The 18,329-nt window shown below is 35.9% G+C and overlaps 1 non-coding gene across 1 annotated transcript; it reads left to right on the top strand.

The window, feature by feature from the left end:
* The first annotated feature begins 1,129 nt into the window (after positions 1-1,129).
* On the top strand, positions 1,130-1,202 carry TRNAT-CGU (transfer RNA threonine (anticodon CGU)). The gene has a single exon. It is a non-coding gene; the product is annotated as a tRNA-Thr (tRNA).
* The last annotated feature ends 17,127 nt before the right edge of the window (positions 1,203-18,329 follow it).

Raw genomic sequence — 18,329 nt, 5'->3', positions numbered from 1 at the left:
GACTCGGCGTAGCTCAGTGGTTAGAGCGCTTGGTACGTAGAACCAAGGATCCGGGTTCGATCCCCGGCGCCGGAGCGAATTTTTCTCGTGAAATATTAATAATAATGTCAATATCACAGATATTATTCTGTAGGACAAATTAATAAATATATAATATTCTCATAGCTGCAGTGCATAGATTTGTACAGATTACTGTGCACGTAACTGCAGAATCCCGGCCAACAAGTCACTCAGCTGAGTGCGCTCCTAGTATAATGGCAGTTGACATTGGACATATACGTCAACATATATGGCTAACTTGGAGTCAGGCCACAAGGGAAACAATGAAGGAGAGGGGTTCGGTCCGGTGCTGTGGATTGAATTCGGCGTAGCTCAGTGGTTAGAGCGCTTGGTACGTAGAACTAAGGATCCGGGTTCGATCCCCGGCGCCGGCGCCGGAGCGAATTTTTCTCCTCAAATATTAATATTGTCAATATAACAGATATTATTCTGTAGGACAAATTAATAAATATATAATATTCTGTGAACAGGGCCAAGTTGGAAGTCGCTTTGCCGGGTAATATATCCAGGGTACGAATATTTGCGGAGCAAATTATTTATAAGCACGTATGTGAGCACTTATGAACCTCACAAACCTAGGCTAAGATCAAGATTATCAGATGATACGTTATGTTGCAGGAAACATAACCACCGCTGAGGTGTTAGATCACATAGCTTAATATAGAAGAAAATAAGTCTCGCGATATGAATTGTGTTGTGTACATAATGGTGACATGTTGAGGTGTAATGTGGGAAAAACTCCCATCCTACTGGACTGTACGTGAAGATTAATTTTTGGTCCTACAGAATATATCTGTTATGATAACAATGGTTATTAGAGGAGAAAAATTCGCTCCGACGCCATTGTTACCATTGTTATTCTGTAGGACCAAAAATTAATCTTTACGTAGTTTCTCCGCCCAACAGTGCATATTACTGTGAAATCTCGGCCATCAAGTCACTCGATTGAGTGCGCCCCTTATATAATGGCAGTTGACTTAATTGTCAACATATATTTCGAAATTGCAGTCAAGCAACAAAGGGAAAAAGAATATAGGAGAGGAATTCGATCCGGTGCTGTGGATTGAACTCCGGCGTAGCTCAGTGGTTAGAGCACTTGGTACGTATAACCAAGATCCTGGGTTCAATCCCCGGCGCCGGAGTGAATTTTTCTCCTCTAATAACCATTGCCACCGGACTGTATTACAGATTACTACTGAAAAATAAATAGAAACAGTTCTCATGTTACAGCGTTTTTAATTTGACTCCCCAAAACGGATCAACCCTATAATTACCAATTCAGTTTCAAAATTACAGTTTGAAGATTTCTACAAATTAGAAGAATTAACAATGAGTGATTAATTAATTGAGTGTTACCTCTCGCTTTTCCATTAAAAGAATATCTGCCCCTCCTGAAGCATCGATAGTGGCACAAATTCACGTGTCTCAACTTCTTTTCTTGATGCTGGATTTTTTACCTCATTAAAAATGTTAATTTCGGTCAGCTGAAGTCTTTACAGCTGGATAATCATCTTCCAACAAAGGGAAGTGTGAAATAGAGCCAATTATGATATCACACACACATAGTTGACCCTTTTCACGCTCCCCTGCGCTGGGCAGCAGGTGAATGAACTTCAGCTAGAAAATGACCAACTGTCTGGAAACTGACTTTATAGTTATTAAATACTTAAACAATATATTGCTGGAGACGTCATGAAAACAGATTAACCCTTTGATGCACGCATTTGGGAAGGAAATAAAAAATTGCGTTTGCAATAAAATTAAAATTTTATTTGTCTAAGAGAAGTGCCTCAAATTTTAAAAATTTTAAAAACTTCCATTTTTTACACAAAATGTGTGGTTTCATGGTAAAACCACTATGCAATACTGCAGAACACAATGTTTTCAGACGTATTGCGAATGATACAAAAGGAAACAGTTTCTGGTTTCATTAAGGCAAAGTACCACTTCACATGTGTTGCGTGGTAATTAGAAAGGAAAAGAATGGATCTTCTATCCTTCCATTTGAGCCAGGACACTCCAGCATATGACGTACGGCTGTCACTCTCACCACGTTTCATGTCGCGGTCTCTTCTTTCGTCGTGTGGTAAACCAATACGCCCATGTCTAACTGTACCACATGCATACATATTTTGCTCCCTTAGAGATCATCAGATTCAAACTTGTGAAAAAGTTGTCAAAAACACTCTGTGATTGTCACCAACCATCTCTTCCTTGTAGCCATGATGAATAAGCTGACACAAAAATGGAACATTTTGTTGGATATGGTGAGCATAACTACCCTGTTTGCGTAGTGGTTACGTTTGAAACCACCACATTATTTCTATATTGACGCCACATGTGTCGAAGAAATTACAATCTTGTTACTGAAATATGTTCTAAAAGACCGAAAGACAAATAATACTAAATAGAAACTTACGTAACTATGATTTTTAGCATACAACTGAAATAAAAACACGTAGCGAGTCTTCCACACCCCAACTATACACAACAACATCGGCCATCTTAGTGGAGCAACACAAATATAGGAAAAATAAAATTCTTCCACAGTTACTAGGGATCAGTGAACGCAGCGCAGTAGTTTTGAAATAAAAATCACTCTGTAAGTAGGCAGGAAACTCAAATTTAAAAGGTGGTTATGTACTGTAACCACTGCGCTTCAAGGGGTTAAGAAGATATGAGCTTAAACTTATCTATCGCTATGGATTATTGTTTGCTATATTATTAAATTTATTTTCCACTTTAAGTTACGTATTTTCATGTTATTTACAATCCTAGGTTAAAATCCTATCATTTTGTAACTCACAACAGATCCTCCAAATGACTGACACTAACATGTAGTACTTATTTACACCTAAAGTTTATCGTACTTAGCATTGTCACATTACAAAATATGGTATGAGTCTACGACAGACTCTTTCATGCCACTCAAATACTTAATCACAGTGCTGTACGTACAGATCGTTAACTCATATTTGTAAATGATATGAACATAATTCTACAAAAATAAGTAAAAGTAAATAATAAGCTGAAGAATACGTAAATGTAAAGAGCAATAATTTTAACTTCGCCGCTTAAGGCGTTAGGTACAGCTTACAGCAGTAAAATTTTGGAAATATTCAACATTTTTTTCCTCCATTACTGTATCTTGAACAATAATTAAAATTGGTATGTTTAAAGCTCTGTCCTTCTGCTATATGAAAAAAAATATTTTTATGATTAAAAAAAAATATTTATATTTTTTCTTTTTTTTTTTTTTCAAAGTTCAGTTCATTGTGCAGTGATGAAGCTTTTCCCACATAACACAAAAACTATTCAACATTTTGTGATGAATTTTTTTGTATGTATTTATACATGGCATATCAACAACATGATGCAAGATCACTCCTCTACCTTTGATATAATGTCTGATAAAAAAAAATTCGTTTTAAAAAATGGTCAAATATCAGTATTTTCTTCTAACACAAAATAACAAAATATATTATTTATTAAGGAATATAGTATTGTAAATATGAGTTTCGGCATTAAAATAAAAGAGAAAGAACATGAAAAAGTTAACAAGTTTATGAATTATGAGGGAAACGCTTCATCACTGCACAGTCAACTGCCACCATAATTAATAAAAAAAATATGTTTTTTTAATCGTATATATATATATATATATATATATATATATATATTTTCGTATAGCAGAAGGCCAGTGTTTTACACATATCAATTTTCATTATTGTACAAGATACAGTAATGAAGGAAGAAAATATTGAATATTTCCAAAAATTTTACTGCTTTAAGCTGTACCTAACCCCTTAAATTAGGTTTTTCTCTTTCTTCAGATTCATCCAAGATGAGCAGACAAATAACGTTTGTTTTTGGAAACTGTTACTGAAAGCTTCGTCACTTTGAAATTAAATGAGTCATATCTGGAGGTTATTTTGTTATCTACTACAATTTTATGATTATTAACATTACTATTAGTCACACGCATAGCTCGGTCGGCTAAGACCAGTCTTACGATGGCGACTAGTACTTAGAGCGAGAGCTCTTTTCTGCCCGCTGCGCGCGCGCGGAGCTCTTTTACCTGTAAACATTGCTAAAGGATGTACAGATCTTAGAACACAGCGCATCATGACGGAACGGAAGCGCTCATACAATAAAGCTTTCAAGGAAGAGTGGAAGATACAATATTTATGCTTCGAACATGGTGATGAAGTCCAGTGTTTGTTGTGTAAAAAATATATCATTTGCAAAAAAGCAACATAAAACGGCATTATGAGACGCAACATGAAAAAAAATATATAGGCATTATTCAGGAGAAGAGAGAAATAAATTGCTTTCGGAATTGACATCGAAGGTAAATTAATTTACATTTGGCTCAGTAGACTGTATCTAGATTCCTTTTATTTCTTTATTTTAAATGTATTGTTGATGTTTTATTTGTTGCTTGTTTCTGGATATTTACTTTTATTAGACTATCTGTTTCTTTAATTTAGAAATAATATTTTATCTTTGATTGCACTTTAACTTATACTATTACTAAGCTCAAAAAGCTAATTCACTTTTATTCCAATAACTATTTTCAGGATTTTGAGCAAATATGAACTAAACATTTTGAAAACTTTGATGCAAGGAGCTTTTTTAGTAACGTCAATATAAAAATATACTTAAAAATATAATTTCAAAACTATTAGACCTAATTGCACCAAATTTTGTACAGATGATATTATTATAGATCTGTTTATATAGTTTAAATGTCACAAACTTTGGCCGAAAATTGTGGAAGTTTTAAAAATCATACATATCCCCTTAAATGATTGACCCCAAAATTACGATGGCTCTCAATATCTTAATTTAATCAATTTGTTTTTTTTTTTTCGTGCATCTCACAAATCACTCTAAGAAAACTCATTACATAATCACGATTGGAGAGTAAGGACTAGATTTTCAAAATCACACAATCAATATACTCTATTTCAATCAATTTTGCCATTATTATTTTTTCAACAAATACTCAAAAGCACTTGGAGTTCACGTCGAGCAGGTAGACCCTATTAGTTTCTCCTAACCAATGAAGTGAAGTATTTACATAATAATTAATTGCCTTTAACAATAAAATGATTTACATACAATTAACTTTTCCTATTTCTCTTTTTGTTCCTAAAAAACCTTTCCCTTTGCGATTTGTTTATATATGTACATGTATATTAAATAACTGAGTAATTAGCCCTATTACATAGCCAGAAATTTAGTAACGCAAGTTATTATAATAATTGCTGCCTTTATTCGCTGCATATGCATGTACATCCCTGTTGTCTACGTTACAGTGGATGCGCTATGCGCTCGTGATCAAGGTCGAGCTCTTCTACCATGATTGGGAGCTAATATCGTCTCATCCCTGGCTAAGACGCTTGTCTGCCGATCCGCAGCTGCGTTCGGGAGCGGGTTCGATTCCCGTCTTGGACTCAATACCCGGATGGGTTTTTTTCCGACGTTTTCCTCATTCGTAAGGCGAATGTCAGATAATCTATGGCTTATCTTCGCCTTCGTCTCTCCAAATACCATCTCGCTATCATTAATCCCATCGACACTAAGTAAGCTAGTAGTTGATACAGCGTCGTTAAATAACCAACAAAAATATTATTATTATTATTATTATTATTATTATTATTATTATTATTATTATTATTATTGTTATCATGAACATCATAATTCATTCCAGGCTCCTCCACCCCTACACCTGGTCCACTCCTCGCCTTACCATTCATGATAATGTAGCAGTTAGTAGTTGTTAGTAGTAGGTAGTAGGTAGATAGTAGTACGTGGTAGCAGCAGCAGAAGCAGCAGCAAATAAAACTGAACTCATGGGTCTGCAACGCTTCCCTGCGGTGGGATTTGCTTGTTTAAAAGATTTAATCGGTTTCTTCTGAAGAATGAATGGAAACATTTTATGATTAACATGTTTACTATTACTGTTATTATTATTATTATTATTATTATTATTATTATTATTATTATTATTATTATTATTACTTCCAGGCCCCTCCACCCGGTCCTCTCCTCTCCTTACCTAATAATAATAATAATAATAATAATAATAATAATAATAATAATAATACACATTATATGACCTAGACAATTTCTTGTGTACGTACCAAAAGCAAGGAGAAATTTGGGAAGACCACGAAAACCTGGCATGAGGCCGTAACGCATACACAATTTTCGGTTACGTGAGGCACTCGATTTGAAATAGTTTGTTTACTAGGAGAGGAGACTGCAGAGTAGGATGGGAAATATAAACTGCTGTGACCTGCGTCACTTTATCGTTATCGCTAAGGCGGTCAGTGGCGAATTGTTAGGAAAGCGCTTGGTTAACGTGAGAGACTCGAAAACTTTTATTCAATTTGGAAAATTAATTCGGCAGCTGTAATCATAAACCTCTTTACTATTTCTCCATCATTGAATTGATTTAAATCACAGGCGAGAATATTCCATCACGTTGTCTACGTTCATTTTCTTGAATATTCTGGCGTTTCTCAAGATTACTTAATAGATTTGCACGTTTTCGACCTAAAATAATTTCAGAAAATCATATTTCGTTTTCTATGCATATTCTATATATATATATATATATATATATATATATATATATATATATATATAAATATATTATAAATTTCTTTTGGAAATAATACGTACAAAGAACATTTAATTCCTCGTACCTTTTAATGTAGCGTGTTTAAGGTATAATGTCGTATTTAGTATACTATGCAAATGTTAAGATTATAAATTTTCTTCGGAATAGTACGAAAAATAACATTTAATTTGTCTTACCTTCTAATTCAGCATGTTCTTTATGACATAAGGAGTAATGTTGTTGTATATTAAATTTATTAATGCCTAATAGGATTTTCGAGCATAACATACATGGTATATTCTCCCCTTCTAAACAGCAAAAAAACTCTTCCTCCCATTTCTCATGAAATAATCGTTTTCTAACGCGTACACACTGCTTTGATAATGCCATTATGCCACCACTGATATTGCTTATGAAACTGATACAGAACCTGCCCACGCCTAGGAGCTATGTGAGGGAGGAACGGGGACTGTGAAGATGATGTCACTCAGAGCGATAAGCTCTGTGAAGGTCAGTGAGGCACAAATTCTCAAGTGAGGCACGATTTCCACCTGTGCGCGTAACGGATCCACTAGCGTCTAACACATGAAGGACACGATGATGATTGATGATGATGATGATGATGATGATGATGATGATGATGTGTGGCATGAAATTCCCCGTCACAGCCTAGCGTATTGAGTACCTCTGCCTTATTGATTCAATTTCAAACTATTTGTATACAATAATTGTTACTCTGTCATACAGGGTGAATTAATTCTTTAAACGTATAAAAAAACAAACAAAGAAAAGCGAACTGAAATTTTTGCTTTTAAAAAAATTTCACATGCTCTGGATTTATGATATTCGTGAAATGTCCATCAAATCACTGTAAATTTTTGCCTCTGTGAAATATAGGCCTACACTAAGAATTGGACTTGTGGGATTTCTGCACCACTTGAAAGACTCATGTATGAATATTACAACGATTTGAAAAACTGAATTTGACAAAAAAAATGGTACGTGCAGTATCTGCAATTCACGATTCAACTTCAATATACACATATATTAAGAATGTTTTTTCTATATTGTACTACGACAGTTTGCATGATCGATACAAGATGTCTCTGATATTGTCTTAGATAATGAATTAAAACAACTTTGGCGCTATGTTGGAGCGCAAAATATTATTGCTACAACATATAATCACGATTTTCGTGTGCAAGATTGTTTCAGGTGGAGTTGGGGTTTTTCTAGGGGTTTTTCGACTAGGAATAAGTGCCTTGCATCATAAACTGTTGGTCTAATAGACACAATAACTGAAATCGAAGAAACGCGAATTTTCGACATTTTTTTATTAGGGATAGATATCCAGCATTATAGATTATGAAATAATTGGCAGTCGAAAAAATTTGATTTGGGACGTTTCTATCCTATTAGATAACTGAGCAGTTTTTTTTTCAAATTCAAATTCAATTTCATCCATAATTTACATTTGAATGGATACCCGAAAATGAGCATATGCTCGTGCTCGGGTACAGTCCAGTAGAGTCTACATAAATTTTACAGACATCAATAATAATGTTGATGATAGAAATAATAATATTTGCTTGCTTGCTTGCTTGCTTTTGCTTGCTTGCTTGCTTGCTTGCTTGCTTGCTTTTGCTTGCTTGCTTTTGCTTGCTTGCTTGCTTTTGCTTGCTTTTGCTTGCTTTTGCTTGCTTGCTTGCTTTTGTTTGCTTGCTTGCTTTTGCTTGCTTGCTTGCTTTTGCTTGCTTGCTTGCTTGCTTGCTTGCTTTTGCTTGCTTGCTTGTTTTTGCTTGCTTGCTTGCTTGCTTTTGCCTGCTTGCTTGCTTGCTTTTGCTTGCTTGCTTGCTTTTGCTTGCTTGCTTGCTTGCTTTTGCTTGCTTGCTTGCTTGCTTGCTTGCTTGCTTGCTTTTGCTTGCTTCCTTGCTTTTGCTTGCTTGCTTGCTTGCTTTTGCTTGCTTGCTTGCTTTTGCTTGCTTGCTTGCTTGCTTGCTTGCTTGCTTTTGCTTGCTTGCTTGCTTGCTTTTGCTTGCTTGCTTGCCTGCTTGCTTGCTTGACAACAGCCATAGGCCAATAAAAGTCCAGCACAGTGATACAAATAATGCAATAAAATGGAAAACTTATGGCACACATTACATAATAGAGATAACAGCAAAATAAAGAACATAGATTACAATGATTAGTTTACAAGAATTAATACTATAATATTTTATGGAAAGGAGTTGATTCATGCAAAAGTATTACCAATATATGTAGAAAGATAATGCAATTAATATTAGCAAAGACATTGCTATGTTCTAATACAGTACTTCTATACATTGAATGGATCGAAATCGCCTACATGTAAGTTAGCATGTTTAATACATCTGGAGACCAGCGAGGAAGATTTAGAATTTCTAATATAGAAGAGTTTGTGATGTCTCATGTCCTTCATACGAATATGAAGGCTGACACTGTTTAAGAAAGATTGACAATGTCACCTTTAAGGACCTTACATAAGAATAAGTAATCGAGATCATGACGTCTGGCATACAGGCTTCGACATTTAAAGTGCTCGCATTTTTTATCATAGTTATACTCAGAGATATTAGGCAGGAATCGGTAATAACATAATGAAATAAATTTCCTTTGAATATTTTCCAGTTTTGCCGAATCAGAACTAGTAATAGAGTTCCAAACTACAGATGCATATTCGAGTTTCGATCTCACTAATGTATAGTATAGTATTAAAAGAGAGTCAGGTGTTGAAAAAGAATAAGTAATTGACCGAATTATTCCTAACATTCTTATTGCATGGTTATAAATATAATCAATGTGGTTGTGAAAATATAATTTATTGTCAATCAATACACCGAGGTCTCTGATACAATCTTTTCTGTTAATTAATACATTTTTTAGATGATAGTTATATTTTAATGTAGAGGTTTTCCTTGAAAATGATATTACGTAAGTTTTGGATTCATTAATCATCATCCCGTTATCAACTGACCAATTGGTAATTGAATTAATGTCATCCTGAAGAAATTGACAGTCGGCAACACTATTGATTTTTCGAAAAATTTTAAGATCATCAGCGAATAATAGATAGTCAGAACTTATTCTTTTGCAAATGTCGTCAATGAAGATTAAAAATAGAAGAGGTCCTAAAATTGAATCCTAGGGCACACCACAAATAATATTAAATGGATCAGAGAGAGTATTCGAAATTCGTACACTAGGTTGTCTATCGTGTAAATAATTTTCAAACCAGCTTAGTTACCGATAGTCCTATATTATCTAATTTAGACAAAAGAATAGAATGTGGAACTACATCAAACGCCTTACTGAAATCAAAATAATAATAATAATAATAATAATAATAATAATAATAATAATAATAATAATAATAATAATAATAATACAAAAATATTAACAATAATGAAATAATAACTAAGACTGATAAAATAAAACATAAAACCACTTAACGAAAGATAACACAATTTATATAAATTGGCTTGTTCAGTACTAATCTCCTTGACATTATTATTAACATGATTATTAACATTGACTATTAGCTTTAGCAGAATACTTTACCTCAGTGAACTGAGTGCTAGTAGTTGGATAATGATCCATAACAAAGAGAAGCTTGAGTAGACGCTAGGATGATAACGAAAGCACAACATAGGATCTCCTCAGGCTCCCCTGCATTATGTAATGGGACATCTGTATTAGCTGGAATAATATTGTGTACTATATAACATGTTTTCTGCAGCTGCCAGCACCATCATCGATAATAAAATTATCCTAACTTTTCACCAAAATTTTGCTTACTGCAGGTATATTTCCTTTCTCATATTTGTGATGAGGAAAGGGAATAGGGACAGATGATAAAAATATAAACATTTTAACACAAAAACAATCTTGATACCACGAAATGGGACGTCTTGTCGCTTTTATATAAAATGTTCATTATGACATGAGGTTCCTTTTTGCAACAGCGAATGTGAACTACGTAGGGCCTATGTGACGTTTTCGGCCGCGGATTCCAACAGGCGCGCAGACATCATAGCCATCTCACCTGTGAGAATAAAAATTTTTAGTGTAATATAATAACACCTACACCACAACCTTTAGAATGATCCGTCGTACTCTTCATATATTTAAATTAAACTAATAGAAAAAGATTCTTTCCAACACTTAGAAACACCTATCTCGTTTCTTACATCCTGCATTGTCACTACAAGATGTCTTACTCTCGTGCAACATTCAAATTGGCACAAGCCCACAAATCATAAATTACACTCACTTCTTGAACTCAGTAGGAGGGTTAATTCCACTAACGAAGAGGAGATTGAAGCAGAGACTGAAATGATATCTAACACACACTTCAGTCTCTGTCCACTGCGTTATGTAATTGGGATCGCTGAAATCAGAGCACTGGCTGAAATGGTTGTAATAATAGTGTGTGCCAATGTGACGACTTCAGTATCATTATCTTACAAAATTAATTTACTTTTCTCCTCTGTATAGGTCTCGCAACTACGGATTACCGACGGAAGGAATGCGAATCAAACACTGCGATAAGGAAAAGCGGGCGAGAGGAAAGGTCACGAGATAACTTGAATGATATTCGAGAGTACAGTCGGAAGAGAAATGACATCGATAGAATCAGTCTTGCGTTGTGATAGTTACATTACGACTTTAGTTTGTTCCATTGCATGTGAATACGTGTCTTGTATCGCACGGTATTATCATTTCATTCGTAAACATTTGTTGCACGTTTAATTAGCTTCGAACTTTTCCCTTGCTACGTTCTTTATTTCCACAGCGATGTCCTCATTTGTTCATCTTCTTGGAAGAGACAGTACTTCCATCGGCCCGCACCTCTCCCTCTCGGCGTGCCTACATACACACGCCAAAACAGACAGCAACGTCACCATTGGTTTTCGGTAATCGTTTCTTGCGTGAGCTATAGCTGCCTTTACCATCGTTAATAATATTTACATTCTCACATTACGAGAAACGTTGTACATACATCAGATACTTATATTTTCATTCTGACATGAAAACACTCCCTCACATGTTACACAATCTACTTTTCACCATAATTAGGCTATTTCTTTTTTAACCCTGGACAGAGCACAAATCCACAAGAAACCAAATTTTTCAATACAACCCTACTCAACATAGGATTAATAAAATTTAACTATCTCAAAGAAAAGTCTTACAAGTAGGCAATATTGTAATATCCAGTTGAGGAAAACTTGAAATAGAAAGCGTGATGTTACTTATTTCTTATCATAGCATTTTTCATGCACCCCCATTCTGTGAAAATGAGTGGTTGAATAGCCTATAGCTGGAATAATAGTTTTTCATCCGAAAGAGTTCTGTGTGAATTGTCAATATGAAATTCGTTATTCTTCATTTTGTCACTTTCATTATAAACAATTCATCATTGAATCGGTAGGAACTGAAAGGCATTAAGTCAGTTGTTGCAACTTTTCAGGTGAAGGAAAAAACATTTTATCGTCAAGAAAACCATGTAAATTTATTTAATGTTTATGTTAAGCTGTAGAATAATTTCCTAGCGTATGTGTGCCATAATAGAAAGCCTCATACATATTAAAAAATTGTTTAGAAGAATTGGCAATGCTTTTAGCTTCGTAGTTGTTACTTACATTTCATAAATGCTTTACATAGTATTATTTATTTGTAACATAAGTAACACCTACATTCAATGAAGCTTGTTATAAATTACGGTACTTCTCTTTTCTTTACTTGGTCATTTAACGACGCTGTATCAACTACAAGGTTATTCAGCGTCCATGGAATTGCTGATAGCGAGATGAGACCGAGGATTTGCCATAAATTACCTGACATTTACCTTACGGTTGAGGAAAACCTTGGAAAAAACCCAAGCGCGAATCGAACCCGCGCCCGAGCGCAACTCCTGATCGACAGGCAAGCGCCTTAGCCAACTGAGCTACGCCGGTGGCTTACAACTTCTCTTATGATGTATCAAATGACTAGATAAGTACTTCACAGTAGAATGAAACATACAAAGCCACTTATGGCAGCTGAACTTAAAGGATTCCCCTTAAATTTTTTATGCTGGCCATTTCAAAATTAAATGAACAGACTGCCATAAATTACAACTTTTCTTATAACACAAATATAGCAAAATAGAAGCTAAGTAGAGTACAGTAGGGTAAAACATGCAAAGTTACTTATGGCAGCTGAACTTTCAAGTATTCCCCTTCAATTTTTTGTTGCTGGGCATTTCAAAATTAAATGAACAGAATGCTATAGAATAGATCTCTTATGATACAGCAAAATACAAGTTAAATAGAGTAAAGCGGGATAAAAACACAAAGTCACTTATGACTCGTATTACACTGAAACATTGATATTAGAAGGCCGCGGAATTGGTGGGAATCGGGAAGCAGCACTGTTTGGACAACCTCGCATGATACTGCGCGGAGCTGAATGCCAGGAAATCAATGACTTAATGCAGCGTTGTCAGACAGAGACTAAACGGAGCGGAGCGCTCCACTAGACTGGTTGCGTGCTCCGGTATTTTCACAGACATAAGCAAGTTCACGCTCCGATCTAGCTCCACAACCGGTTTTGCAGCTTACAACTCTGACACTACTGACTTAATCCTTTCCTCGGCAGTTCACGTTACCAGAAGCAACAGTTTCTTGTACAAGGAGAAGGGTGACTTAATTCTTTCTTTAGCCGATCGATAGGTCTTGGTTATATAGTTCATAATGTTAAATAAAAAAAATTGTTTAATTTTGACATAATGCCTTTCAGGTCGGCCTGATTCAGTTTTTTAAGTGTTTATGAGTTCGTAGCACGGATATTCGTTTAAAAGTTTTCTGGTTGAATTAGACAAATATGCTCAAGTCATAACTTAATTCAATGATACTGACTTCTTTCAACAGAACTTTTTGAGAAATATTCGTAAAATTAAATCATATCAAACTTGATTATTATGTCCGAAAAAGAGAAGAATTAAGCAGAATGTATCCCGAAATCCAGTCACATTGCAGACTTCCTTCATTAGGGTGATACCGGATTCAATTTAGCTGAAATTGATGTTCTGTGCCAATTTATGCTTGACTCCTCAAATATCGCATATCTTTGTACAGCAGCGGACGCAAGACTTGATTCTTTTCGAACTCTTAATAACTGCTATTTCAAATTGTTACCTCTTGCTTCGAATTACAAAATTTTCACACCTTATTTTTTGTCTCAGAGAAAGTACCAACCCAATTAACAAAGCTCCGTTTCTTGTTAGTGCCGCATTGAACTTCGCAGTGAAAATGAATTGCATAAACTGAGCTTTGAGAAATTTTATAGTTACCTTCCAACAAAGAGGAGCGTTAACTAGAGGTCACTGTGATAACCAGCGCACACAATTGACTCTGTTGACGCTCCCCTGCATTGAGAAATGTGATGCTAAAAAAGGTCTAATAGTAGATTTTTTCCTCGAAAAGATTTCTTACATTTTTGTTACAATCAAATCTTCTTTCTCTTGTCATTATTGTTAACATCTCAATCATTATTGCCATTCTACATGTTTCTGTCAAGCTGTCATGTAATAGATACTAATTCTGTTTGTTTCAGTTTGTACACATTCCACTTCAGTGTTATCTTTTCTCTTGTCATTATAAAATAGTACTTGAAAGACTGTTGGCATTTATTCTCAGGATATATGGAATGAATACCCAGTGATCAGTATGTGAACTACAGAAGAATTTAAAGAATAAGAACTCATACTCACAATGAAATACAATTTAATTAAATTAAACTTACGCAATGTGGTGGCTGCAACATGCACACTTAATGTAACAGCACAAGATCCGACGGACATTTCAAGAGGGAAACAACTCAACATTCAAAGTTTTAAGAAAATTGCATTTTAAAATTCCATGTTGTTGTGAAAAATCCACTTAACACATTCTAATTTGAAACTTATATTTAAAACATCACTAACAGAATTTGAAGTAATATTTCAATATTTCTTTGATTTTTCACAGCAACGTGAATCTTTAAAATGCGGGTTTTTCAAAACTTTAAATTTTGAGTTACTTCCTTTTGATCTGGCTCGTCGAAATATCAAACATGCCTTTCAAATTATACGTCACAACTACAATGAAACTCGACCATTATGTGTAAGATACTGCAAATGTGACCTCTAATCCTATAAACACTCTCAAATTGTTATAAACGTGAAGCATGGACGAAGATTGAAAAACTTTGATTCGTGAAAAATTTCTATTAATTTCACTATCTGGACAAGAGAGCTATCCAGATTCATACGATTTGTATTCAGATGAAATTATACAGATGGAACATCTGGGTGATCTAGAGTTCCCATACGTCAGTATTTTGGAACCACATTTTGTAGTTTAAGAACCATATCTGTGTTCCTGTGAATATCGTATAAGTAAAATAGTTACTTCATTTCGGTATTTTCTTATTCGTACCTGTAAAGAAGAATAATAATTATTTGGTACATCCTATATACAGAGTGTCCCAAATTGATTGTATACACATTTTGAAACACTATTTCTCAGCAACGAGATGAGACAGAAATGCCATTTTTGCGGTTTTGTATTCTTTCAGTCCGTACATGTTCAAAATGGTCCTTTCCGCCACAGTACACTCCCAACAACGACATACAACAGAACGACACATCAACTGGATTGTTGTTAATGGTATATCGTTACAGGCATGTTCAATCTGAACTCTCAGTTCTTCCAGTGTTTGTGGTTTTGTGGCGTACACTGTGTCCTTAGAGCTCCCCATAGGTATAACTAAGTCTGGAGGAGTTAATCCAGAGATCGAGGCGTGAACTCCGCAGCACTTCGTCCTATCCATCTCTGAGTCGTCCTCATTTAGTGTCTGGACAAGTCTCGGAATGTAAGGCCCTTTCAACGGAAATGTATGAGGAATATTTGTAAAAGTAAATCATATCAAATTGAAAAATATAAGAGTAAAGTAGAATTTATCAGGAAATCCAGACACATCGCAGACTACCGTCAGACACCCCTCCATTTGGGGTAATGCTGGGTTCAATTCGACTAAAATGATGTTCCTTGCTTGACTCCTCAAATATCGCATATCTTTGTAATGCATCGGACGCAAGATTGATTCTCTTCAAAGTCTTAAAAATTCCTCTTTCAAATTGTTGCCTCTTGTTTTGCTTTTACAAAATCCTCACAGCTCATTTCCGAGTCTTGGAGGAAGTATCAATCCAGAGGACACGGCTGTGCTTCTTCTTAGTGCCGTCACAGTCTAGTATATACAGTCACGAAGCTTGAGTTGTTGAGGGTACTAGGAACAATAGACTGCGCCGGTACTATTTCGCATTGTCTGTGATGAGGCGATAGTAGCGATCCTAGTGGTTATCAACTATTTATGGATGCATATTCACTACGTATTGAGCTTCGTGACTGTATGTACTAGACTGTGGTGCAGCGTTGAACTTCGAAGCGGAAATTAATTGCGTAAACTAAACCTTTGAGGAGTTTTAAGAATTAAGAATTAGCCACGAAATCCCTTTAAGTGAAAGGACCTCATGACTATGCAGGGTGGCTTGTCAAGCAATTCCCGGTTAGCCACTCCGGGAATGATGGTCACTTTTGTAATGTAATAGTTTGGGATGCTGTCTGGGTTAACACTGAATGGTCCATTGTTCACTAGTCATTGTCACATTGATTAGTTTCCATTGTTGTCGGTCTTTCGCTGTTCTTGACCATAGATGGCCGAAACTTGATCTAAATTCGTCTGTCCACCTTGTCTTCTGTCTTCCAGCGCTGCGTTTGCCAATCCTTGGCTCCCATGTCGTAAGGATGTGTGTCCACCGGTTCTCGTTGAGTCGCATCACGTGTCCTGTCCATTTCTTCTTCAACTTGTCGGCCGTTTCTGCTGCGTCTTTGAGATGTGTTTGGCTCCTTATGTCTTCTTTACGTAGTCTGTGTCTGAGTGTGATGTTCAGCATCTTCCTCTCCATTTTTCGTTGGCACTTTCTCAGCATGTCCCGCTCTCTTTCCGTTACAGACCGTGTCTGTGCTCCGTATACGAGAACTGAAGGATGCAGCTGTTCATGACTCCGCTTCTTAATTTTAAATGTAAGTCTTGTCTGTCAGAATGAAACTGAGGCTTTTATTATTCTCAAAAATGACTCGCGGATACATATTCATTAACTTGAGATAGTGTACAGCCTTTGAATACATACATACGTATATAATAAATATATACATACATACATACATACATACATACATACATACATACATACATACATACATGCATACATGCATACATACATACATACATACATACATACATACATACATACATACATACATACGAGCCACCGGCGTGGCTCAGTCGGTTAAGGCGCTTACCTGCCGGTCTCAAGTTGCGTTCGGGGGCGGGTTCGATCCCCGCTTGGGCTCATTACCGAGGTTTTCCCCAACCGTAATGTGAATGCAAGGTAATCTATGGCGAATTCTCGGCCTCATCTCGCTATCACCAATCTCATCGACGCTAAATAACCTAGTAGTTGATACAGCGTCGTTAAATAACCAACTAAAAAAATACATACATACATACATACATACATACATACATACATACATACATACATACATACATACATTATTGATAAGATGATCGGCCTCGGTAACGTAGTAGGCATAGCGCTGGCCTCCAGTGCTCCAGATTGCGGGTTCGATCCCGGGCCAGGTAGGTGGCATTTAAGTGTGCTTAACTGGCTTGTAAAAGAACTCCTGCGGGACAAAATTCCGGCACACCGGCTACGCTAATATAAACTCTGCAGTTGCGAGCGTCGTTAAATAAACCATAATTTAGAATTTATTTTGATCAGATGTATTACTTCTTCAAGATCTTTGGATAGAGATGGCACATAAACTACAATCTTCAAAGGAAGTCGGGCCACCGGAGTGGCTCAGTCGGCTCAGGCGCTTGCATGCCGGTCTGAAGTTCGGACGCGGGTTCGATGCCCGCTTGGACGGATTACCTGGTTGGGTTTTTTTCGAGGTTTTTCCCAACCGTAATGTGAATGCAAGGTAATCTATGGTGAATCCTCGGCCTCATCTCGCTATCACCAATTTCATCGACGCTAAATGACCTAATAGTTGATACAGCATCGTTAAATAACCAACTAAAATTAAAAAATAAAAAAGGAAGTCACTTTGCGTGAAGTCTGATGACCTGGGAGGAAATACCTTCCAACGAAGAGGAGCGTCAACGAGTACTCACTGTGATATCCAGCACACACAATTGAGTCTGTTGACGCTCGCCTGCATTGGAGAAATGTGACACTGAAAATAGCTTTAATAATATTTTTTTCTCCCCGAAATCTGTCATGACATTTATTTTCTATTACTTTCAAAAGCTTCCTTCTTTTGTCATTGTTGTTAACACCTCCATCTTTATTACCATTCTAGAGTGGGGTAAAGGTTGGTAAAATTGTGATATGAGTAATATTGTGGTAGTTCTTTTTAAGAATTTATTACAATTTTACTGAGCGACAGGAAGATCGGTTTTTTGCGTCAGCGTATTAAGGGAATGTTAGTGGACAAGTTGCTGCACAAAACCGGTTCTTCTCTCGCTC

The sequence above is a fragment of the Periplaneta americana genome, chromosome 4, assembly GCF_040183065.1.
Source record: "Periplaneta americana isolate PAMFEO1 chromosome 4, P.americana_PAMFEO1_priV1, whole genome shotgun sequence".
Lineage (NCBI taxonomy): Eukaryota > Metazoa > Arthropoda > Insecta > Blattodea > Blattidae > Periplaneta > Periplaneta americana.
This window is presented reverse-complemented; position numbering and strand designations above follow the sequence as displayed.